Source organism: Cupressus sempervirens, chromosome 11, assembly GCF_028749045.1.
Source record: "Cupressus sempervirens isolate cs-2001-9-10 chromosome 11, ASM2874904v1, whole genome shotgun sequence".
In the NCBI taxonomy this organism is placed as follows: Eukaryota; Viridiplantae; Streptophyta; class Pinopsida; order Cupressales; family Cupressaceae; genus Cupressus; species Cupressus sempervirens.
Genome location: NC_143128.1, coordinates 143,146,829 through 143,157,760, shown reverse-complemented (window position 1 = coordinate 143,157,760; position 10,932 = coordinate 143,146,829).

Here is a 10,932-nt window from a genome sequence, read left to right as displayed (position 1 = left end):
ACTCTGGGGGTGCAACATATTTTCTTCTTTTCTTTTGTGGCTTTTTGCTTCCCCTATTCCTTTGCCACTTATGTTGTTGCCTTGGTATATGCCCTTGTAGTTGGCTTGGCTAGGCTCAACTTTGTTTCTTTCTTCTTCCACTTGGGCTGTGCAATTGGCTATTTTTGTATCTTTCTCTTCTTTGGCTTTGGCTTTGGTACTTTCTGCTCGACACCGTCTTCTTCTTCTACATCCTCACCCATTCCTTGGGTCAAAGAAAGTGTCTCTTGTCCTTGTTCTTCTTCATCATCATCTTCCTCTTCTGTTGTGCCCTCACCAAATTTGGCTTTAAGTTTCTTTACAATTTTTTCCTTCTTCTTTAGTGTGGAGGTAGTCTTCAACTCCATATCCACCTTTGACCTTACCACATCATAAGTACCAAAATGTGGTGCACTTTTGTCCACTTCCTCAGCTAATAATTTAGTTATAGTTGTTGATGCCTCATCTATATTTATTTCATAGCCAAGAGGTCTTAGCCATCTAACTCTTGGTATGGCTGCTTGTATGTAAGTATAATAAATATCTACAAGAAAGCATACATCATTTACACGCTTTTCTACCAATGAAACTAGTATTCTCAGCCTCTACTTCATGGTCTTCTTGAAGTCTTCAAAATAGCTAGTCATTAGAGTCTCAAAATTAGCTCCCATTTGTTCTATTTATTCATTTACTTGAGCTATTATAGACCTATTTTCTTTCTAGACAACTTTACCAAAAGATGGAAATTCATTCTATACATAGAAAAATATGCAAATCAAAATTACTACAAACTTGCACTGTGCTCCCTTGGCTCTCCTTATTGCTGCTAAGTTCTCATTGGTTTGTTGCAATTGCAGTTCTGCAAGATCATAAGTATTATCCTTTTTCACTAGTTTGTACCGCATCGACTGCAATGCATGGTACACTGTTGAGTCAGTTGGATTGGTAAAATTTTTGTACAATAACTCTAATAGCAAAGTCAACAAGAGGGTCTTGGATAGTGTCTATTGTCATTCCTCTCTTGTTTCACTTGACATAGGTGTTCTTTTCAATTGGTTCCTTGGAATCACTTCTAAGGGTCTTTGGCCGATCTAGGGTTGGATACCCTATCACTCTATGTACAATCCTTTTTTTTTTTTTTTACTAGACCATCCTCCAATCATAAACTTCCATCAAAAATCATGTTAACCACTATCCTGATCTATTCAATTTTGAAAACTATGGGGAATTCTAGGGCACATGTCAAACCCTTCTTCTCAATAATTTGATACTCTTCTTTCAAAACTCCATTTTCACACAATTTTTCATAGGCTTCCCTCATCTCCATATCTCTTATGGCTCCAATTTTGTAGTTGTAACATCTTCTAACATCTTGGACCATAACTACCTTAGGGGGTATGATAGATAGGGCTCCAGATGGGTCATTTCTGTATGCCACCTCTAGGATTGGTCAGAAATATGGTTTTTTTACTTCATTTGACACTAGTTGGACCTCAAATGGTTCTTTCTCCTATGGTTTCCTAGAACTAGAGGCCATTTGTGCTAGCTAGACTTTTAACACAAAGAAATTTAAAACTATGTAGCTCAGCACAAATTTAAATACCTTCAATTCGATGAAATTGTGTTGAATCGCTCTTGAAATCAGCTCCAATATTGGATTTTCTACTTTGAAGTTGTTCTGCACTCTTATTTCTCTTTGCTCTTCATTCACAGAAAAAAGATTCAAAATGCAATAATATACCCTATTTTTATAGCATTTAATGCTTAGTGCATTTATAGCTGTCCACTTGGATTCTTAAGCATTTCTACATTACTCAATTTCCATTGTCTTTCCACTACTCAGCATCCACAAAAGTATCCCTCACTCGGCTTCAACTAAAAATTCTCTTTACTCGGCTTTCACTATCAACTCGGTTGCAACTAATCATTTAGCTTCTACTGACTTTGCCAATCAACTCTGCTTGTACTAGAATTTTACTCGACATTTGAGGGCAATTCGAAAACACTTATGAAATCTAGAAATTTTAACTTTGCATCTCTATTCATGTTGATCTCTTGTTTTCAGTACTTTCTTGTTTAGGAACTGATGTATGATAAAGCTTTGTATATCAATTCCTCATTCCTTCTTGTTCTTAGTTTGATGAAGTGTGACCACTTGACCTTTTAGGTGAAGTGATCCCTTCATTTTATGTGTTGCTCCCATCTTTCTCCTTCCATGTCTTATTCATTTCTCCTCTAATGTGTTCAACATCTACTTTTCCTTTTCCTTTGTTGATCTCTAAGTTGGGTGCCTTTGACCTTATTGGGCAATTCCTGCTGATATGACCAGTCTTTAAAGAACTAAAACATGTGTTTGGCTAAGCCATCTGCTATAGTTTCCACTAAAATGTGTTTTGGTGCAATTTTTTGGAATGTGTCCATATTCCTGACAGTAATGATAGCTATACCTAGTGTTGTAGTCCCAACTGTAGTGATGTCCATGGTTGTTTCACCTTGTTGGTTCATTAGGTGTCCACATAGGCTTTGATTTGCACTCAAAATCTCTATGTCCATACTTCTTGCAATTGTAGCAGTGACCTTAAAATCTTGGTGTTTTGATAGTCCTAGTCCTGCAGTCATGTGCTTGATGTCCTTGCTTGTTGTATTTATGACAGTGACTCACATTCTTAGGTTTGTCATGCTGATGAGCACTCTTGGTCCTACATACATTAGAGGTATGCCCTTTTTTACCACAAAAATGACAAGTAGGTTTAGTGTTCTTACCTATGTTACTTCTTTCTTTTGCAGTCTTGGATGACTCTCCTTTTTCAGTGCTAGTGTATCCTAGTCCTGAAGTATCATTGCTAGCCCTTAGTGATTTAAGTAGCTGCTCAAAATACTTAATGGCATCGTTTAGTTTGTTAAAGCTTCTTACAATTTCCTTCTCTCTTTTCAAGTCATTTTGCAGTTGTTCATTTTGCATCTTCAGTGTAGAGATCTCAATTTCCTTGACATTCAGTTCATGATGTGCATTCATCATTTAGCTTAAGGTGTCTAGCTACATGTTTGAAATTCTTGCAAGCTCAATTGACTTTTCTTCTAGTTTGTTGACAAGATTTCTCTTCTCATCCTCTAGCATAGCCTTATCATCAATGACTCAATTCTTCTATTCAGTCACCTCACAAAGCATCATAGCTTGTGACTCTTGTTCAATCTTGAGAGTTCTAATTTCTTCTGCTTGAGCTCTATTTTTCTCCATTAGTTCTACTATTGCTACAAACTCTTTGGAATCTCCATTTGCAAACAATTTTGAGGTGTCAATCTCCCTGTATTGTGTATCATTCTCAGCTATGGCAATCTCTCTTCTTCCTTTTAAGGATTTTTTTAGTTCTTCTCTAGCTTCTTCCAAGGTGTGTAGAGCAAGTTGCACATCAATTGCTTGATTCTCTATGATCTTCCCAAGTTTGTAGACTTCCATTTCTAGATCTTTACTCCAAGTTGTAAGGCTCCTCCTTGTGAGAACTTGGCTCTGATACCAATTGTTGGAATTTACAAGTGGGAAGATTTACTTCTGAGAGGGGGGGGGACGAGGGGTGAGTCAAAAGTAACTAGCTTTAACCTTTTCAAAACCTTTTAGTTGAAATCATTCACATGCTTCTAATTCATCTAATAAACATGAAAATAGATAACATGAGATTTTGGTAACCTAGAAACCCTCCAAAATAAGAAGATAAAACTGGGGTGGGGATGACATCAATAAAGGATCACTACAACAATATGTAATTATTTAAGGTTATAAAGTTTGACCACTTCCAATGATCTTCCCTGTGAAAGGCTTGTCCTATTAAAGACTTTACACCCTATTAAAAGCAACCTAGTTAAAGGATTTACAAACACTCACTTGGAATGTTACCTTGTTAAAGGATTTAGTATTTGTTTAAAGGTTTACAACATGGCTGGTAAACCAACCTATCATCATAGGATTTTCATTCCTAACACAATGGCTAGAGAGTATTAGAAAGTCTTGACTTGATGACTTGCAATCTTCAATTGTTGATTCTAGATCCTTGTTCTGCTATGTCTGTTCTAATCCTTCCTTGATCTAATATATCTCTCCTCGAAATTCTAATACTCTATTCTTGATCAACTAAATTTTTCAATGTTGTTCTGCTCTTTCTAAGTCTTTACACTCCTCTGCACTTTGTTAGCATTCTCCCATAAACTCTTACTCATGCACACACAAAATGGGGTTTTGTCCTCCTTTTAAAAGCTTCGAAGACTTAGGGTTAGGTATGAATCTACGATCAATATTCATTCTTATTTTCTTGCTCAATTCATTCACTTTTCCTATTAGTTGCATGCTTTCTCCATTTTTTTGATTGGCTACATGTTGATTACATAGGTAATTGAAAAGATTCGATCTTATCTTCAAGATCCTTCGAGATTCATCCTAAGTCGACTTAGAAAATGGTTTACATCTAAGTTTGTGAAGGCACAAACTCATATGTTGATTCTATGTTACTTGGCACTTACTAATTGCTGATGCTCAGCACATATAGGAATTCTGTCTCACTCGGCTCCTATAGTAATTCTATTTCACTCGGCATTTATACTTTTCTTGGCACCTATAGTGACTCGGCATCACTTATCACTCGGCACTTGAACTTTTCTCAGCATCTAAAGTTCACTCCACACCTATTGAATTCCTGGCTCGGCACACACTGTAGCTTAGCTTCTGTATTATACTCGGCATCATCTTAAGAATTGGTTAAGTGTGTTGACACTCAATTGTCAAAACCAATCTGAGACCAATAGAATATCTTGCACCAAGTAATGTTTCATGACTAACCACTTTGGGAGTGTTTAGTGTCCATATTAGAGAACCTATGTTTTAGATTTTGAGTTGTTTTGAGTCTTTTTTACTAGGTTTTGAATCCCTCAAAGATGGTCATTTATTGAAGTCATGTTGATGTAGTTTGTTCTAAATTCTGAGAAGCCTTGTTTGACTTGTTATAATTTTGACCCAACTGACTGAAATGAGAAAAATCCTTTTGCATTGTATTCTAGTGGTCAGAGACTTTCTATGTTTCAAATTTGAGCTTATGATAAATCTGTTTGATCATTTTTCAAATGCAATTTACAACTTTTTACTGGTGTCAAGAAAGGCAGATTAGTCAGTACCCCTATTCATGATCTTGTATCTCAAAATCTATGATAGGTGAGATTGAATGGATTGTACCACTGTGTTCTCCTTTGAAAATACTTTAAGAGAGCCAATTTTCAAATCTTGATGAATCCATCTACACACTTTCCCAAGTCCTTTCCATTTGCAAAAAATGCTTGTCTAATATTGTTTCTAGTCAACAAACTCTAAGTAGCCTACTTTCACGGTCTACCAAATGTGCCCTGTTATTCATCATGAGATCTAAAACCACAATTATGTTGTCCTCATGACAATCAACAAATACACTAGTTTTTCTGCCCCTAAGTGTCAGTCTGCCCAGTTTTCAAAGCTAAATCCAAATGAGTTTTATTGTTTTGACATGATTCCTTGTAGGCAATTCTGAAAGGGCAACTTCGACAGTCAATATCTTTGGACTGAGAATTCATCATAAGACGAGATTTGATAGGCTAAAATTATGTGGGATAGAAAATTAGTGTGTTAGATCTCAGAGCCTAGTCAGGTGTTTGTGTCAATTTTTAGAGCCAATCAAAAGACCACCTAGCACAAAGTTGACAATTTGCAAGAAAGTGATAAAATGAGTTTTCATTGATAGTTCAGTGACGGATTTTGATTTTGATCAGTATTAGATGATGAATGGATCAATTTAAATGATCAAGTGTTTGAAAACGAAATTTTTTTTAGCCAGACCTGCTATGGGGCCCAATTGGTTTTATCAGAGGGTGAAGTAACACTCACAGAGTAAAAGAAAATATCTTGATAAGACACAATGGTTATGTTATTTAGAAAATTCAACACACGGATCATCACTCAAGATTAAAGGTGCGTATGAGATTGCCTAGGGATAATGGGGATGAGTTCTTCATTAGTCAGTCTTGTTATGAGTGTGTAAGGATTTAATAGATAATAAAGAATGAGATTACACATATTCTCATGGCTAAGAAGCCAAAGTTATATGGAACATTTATGAAACACTTTATCCCTACTAAAACTCGACCAAGAGATCCATTTCCTCCATGTAGCAGCGCGTTCGTATCAACATAGCCTTCTGGTGTTTAAATCTATGTGCCCTAATTGTGATCTTTTTCACATATATATTGAAATGCATATACTATTTGGAGGCAGTGAGAAGGGAGTACTACCATCCAGTGATAGTGAATTTCTTCTTTGTTCCATGGATTACCTACATGTTCTTGACAATTGGGCTGCTCTAATGCATCTTCATGAGCCCTTTTTTTGCATTGGAGCTCCATTCAATTTTATTTCTATTCATTACAGACCACTTGCAACAGAGGCAACATAAGAAGAGCTCTCATGGCTGGGAGAAAATAAAATAGAGTAATCCATAGTAGATTACACCCAAAGCCAGAGGCCCCATGTTGAAGACGGCAGGGGGAGCACGTGTAAGGAAACATAAGTGGCAGGGTAAATTTTTAAAATAGAGGGTTATAGTTGAGTTATGGATTGAAAGTGATTTAAAGTAGCGAAAGAATATGGATACTAATGATTTAAAAAGGGGCTAATCTATGGCTTGGAGAAAGCTAACAAGTGGAAGAAGCTAGCTTATTATTTTATTTCCCAAATTACTAATATTTCCCATTAAAAGTAGATCCAAAGACAAGGCTTTTAGCATTGGATGTGCCACAGCCCCCACACAACAACATTGAAGTATTTGAGAAAAATTTGAACAAGGTTGTGGCAACCATGGTGGAAGATGTCTTTCCATCTAGATTCTTTACATCCATGTATTCCTTTGTGCCTGGCAAGATGCCCTTTTAAACACCACTTGGGAAAGATTACAATCCTTGTTTAGCAAGAGCTTGGCCTTAGAAATTGGGCTCCATATCCTTGAGTCCAATTTTTGGAGAGGAGGATACCTTGCATATTGAATCAATGGCTTGTGAATGGGTGTATTTCATGGCATTCTTTTGATCCTATCTTCCAGTTTTGGCAACCTCTTCCTTCCATTTCTAGTGGAGTATTGTGAGGCTCTTGGGTTTGGATGTGTTGTTCTCTATAGACACTATACAAGCTGACCCAAATCTCAATGAAGATGAAAAAGAAAAGAAGAGGCAAGGCATGGGATGAGCAGAGGAAAAACCTTAGACATTTATCCCACATTGCTTGTACACACGAGCATGCAGGTGTTTAAATACAATAACACACGTAACATAAGATGTCTTAAAGACATCGTCCTTTTGGGAAGCCACTAGGCTCATGTGGTGGAGCCCACCATGGATAGCTAGCTGGCATGAAGATTGGAAAATTTTGGACCAAGTGTCCTAAGGAGAAGAGTCATCAGAAAAGTTGAGAATCCCAGTGGTCACCATGTCACCACAAAAAAATTGGGAGGATCTTGCTGGTAGTGCCATCGCAACCTCTCAAAAAAGTGTAAAATTCGGCAAGAGATTGTAGAGACTGTGGGACCCAACAACAATGGTAAAGATGAATGATGAAGTGACAAGTGGCACCATGTGAGTGGTCAAAGGTAATGTTGCTAGAAAAAAGGGTTAGATTTCAGTGGTTGCCATGTCGCCATCAAAAAATGGGAGGTTTTTTGGCAAGCACCATGGCGACCTCCTAGAAAATCTAAAAATCTGATGAAAGGTTGTAAAGGCTATGGGGCCCACCCTGGTACAATTGGCCTATCACTGATTGACACGTGGCACTACTTAGGTGGTGATAGGAGATAAAAGGGAATTTTTAAAATAATGTCTTTTTTAGTTTTAAGCATTCAACCTGATAATTTGGAAAATTTGTTTTAAAAAATGATTCTCTATAGTTTACACTATAGAAATATTTTCAAAATTTTCAAATTCATCCATTTTAAACTGCTATGTTAATGATTGGGAGCCTGAAACTTCAAATGGCTACCACAGGGGCAATTTTTGTCTAAAATAGGCACTTCAATATACCATTGGAACTAGGATGAGATGAATTTTCCAAATATGAGGTCAAATTTTGCACAGATATTCATCGGTTCTCTCTATAAGTAGATTTTTATTTTCCAAGCGATTCTCAATAGAATGGGTAGATTTCATCATTGAGTATCAAAATCAGTTGGAGGGAAAATATTGATATTTTTTGAAGCTTAAATGAATTCTGAAAAGTTTTATTGGCTTCTAGAGGTCATTTCTAACTGATATTTTGCCTTTGCCTTGATTCTAGATATGATATCAAAAGCAGTTATTGTTTCATCAAGTATCCAAGATATTTTTATGCTTTTGGGAGGCCAAATGACAGAGGATTTGATTTTCCAGCTGCGGAGAGAGATTAAAGAGATGCTTTTAACTTCTAGGAGATATTTTCCAAGTGGACACATGTCAAATGCACAATAGATCTGAGAATTCACTCTCCTCTATACCATTCTCTGTCTCATTCTTTGTAGAGGTTCCAGTTTTTCACTTTGAAACTAGTTGGTTCCAATTTTGAAGAAAAAATGACTCATTTTTGTGATACAATGTGTCTTCCAATCTGGAGTTTTCTTAGATTTGTGAAACCAGGGTTCCAGTCTTGATGTGTTCTCATCACTATGACACCAAATTCTCCAACATATTTCTCTTGTATGATAGCATATGATAATGTAGATAGTTCTTATATGTTAGGTGTATGATCCCTCCTCACATGTACTTATTAAATATGAATTTCTCTGTCAAATCTGTTGTAGGAGAATTGAACAAATATGGAGTAATGTTGTAGGTTTTAGATGTCCTAATAAAATTTGAGATCAACAAATACATCCATGCTTTAATACTTAAAGATTAGAGAACTACTAAGTTGTCTTGACTGTTTAAACATTAATTTGCACTAACAATAATACAAGGTGTTTCAGTTAATGATGATGTTATTGATTGTGTTACCTCAATGATTAGGATTCTATGCATTTAGATAGTTCAATATTCACTATTGATGATGTTATGATGTTTAGGTATATGCATGCCTAACAATGATTATTCTCGTACTTAATCTGAATTAATGAATAAGTTATTTGTCATATTGATTATGTAATTACTGATGATTAAATGTGACTAGAAATGAATTAAATAGTTAATTAATTGAAGCATTATGTTCTGAGTTATGTGATTTCTCTGATAAGTTTTATATATATATATATATATATATATATATATACATATATATATATATATATATATATATATATATATATATATATATATATATATATCCTGCACACTCATTGCACACATCAGTAGCTCAAGAAAATCTAGTGCATATATATATATATATATATATATATATATATATATATATATATATATATATATATATATATATATATATATATATATATATATATATATATATATATATGCACTAGATTTTCTTGAGCTACTGATGTGTGCAATGAGTGTGCAGGATATTTATTAGTCAGGGAATCTAACGAAGAAATGAAATTGATCCCTATGTGCCATTCGTGGAAACCATGTTGTTCGTATCTTAATTGTATTGTGAGATGTATGAATGTATCTTTCTGTGATTAGTAAATGTTAATATTTTGTAATTGTGTTCTTATAGTATCATTTGACACTCGTGAATTTGCATATGCATTTCAACATGTTAGCTAGGATTAACTATGTAACCTTTGGACCTAAGTCAGATTAAGTTAGTGTCTTTTTGCTAATTTGTTTCTTAATCAAGTTTAGTTACCCCTAATCTAGATTAGTGCTTAATCTGCATTTTTTGAGTTGTTATCCTTGCAATTGTGGGGTCCCAAATCAATTCCTAAGGCCTTAAATCATGAAATCCTTATACCCAAGGGGTATGGGTATGGGTTGGGGGCATTTTCCACCCCCTAAGCCCTTTTTTTTGACTTTTGAGGTCACTCAAAAAGTCTATTTTTGCCTTTGTGCGAAAATTGAAAGTTGTTATCATGAGTTGAATAACCACAACTCCACTTAGAGGTTAACCTTGGGTTTGGTTGAGTTAGAAACTTCTAGATTTGTAGGTGGGTGGGGGAAGTTATTGCCTTTTTGGTGGTTGAGTTTGAGACTTATTTAGAGGCCCTTCTTGGAGTAGTTTTGGTGGTTACCCAATCTCTACTTTTAGAGAGAGGTCTTGGGAGATTGAAGGCAAGGAAGGAAAAGCTCTTCTCAATTTTTTCATGTTAACATAACCTTATTGTGGAGGTAGGAGTTCTTCATCCTCTTTTGTTCATGTTGCTCATGTTGTTCATGCTTGGTTCATGCTTGCATTATTGTGTTGTTCATTGGTATGCTTGTATGTATGTTGGGTATGTTTGGAGGGTTTGAATCATGCTTTCTTGAATGGTTTTCCTTCATGTTTTTGTTTGATTTTCAAAGAGATTTCGTGGGTTGTTTTGGCATTACTCACCCTTGGATAGGGAAGAAGTGGTCATGTACAAGGGAAGGGCTTTAGTTGGACCCTGATAGTGTAGAGTCTCTTCTCATGACGAGAAGAGGGAAAGAGGGTAGGGTGTTATGGGCCCCTACTTGTCATCACATACCATGTTTTGAAATTGTGAAATTTGAAGAAGTGAAGGAATGAAAATCCTTGTATTATTGGCCTCGAAAGGGCATTTGTGGAAGAACGAAAGTTATTGAGATTTTAGCCTCGAAAGGGCTATGTTATGGTATTGTGGTCAACGTCTCCTATTGGAAAAATGCACCTTCTCCCTAGTCTGGTTCAATGCTGAACCAATTGTGCAAACCGGGATGGGAATGCATGCTTGATTTGTTCATCATGATATGTTTGATTTGTCTTCGAGTCAATTT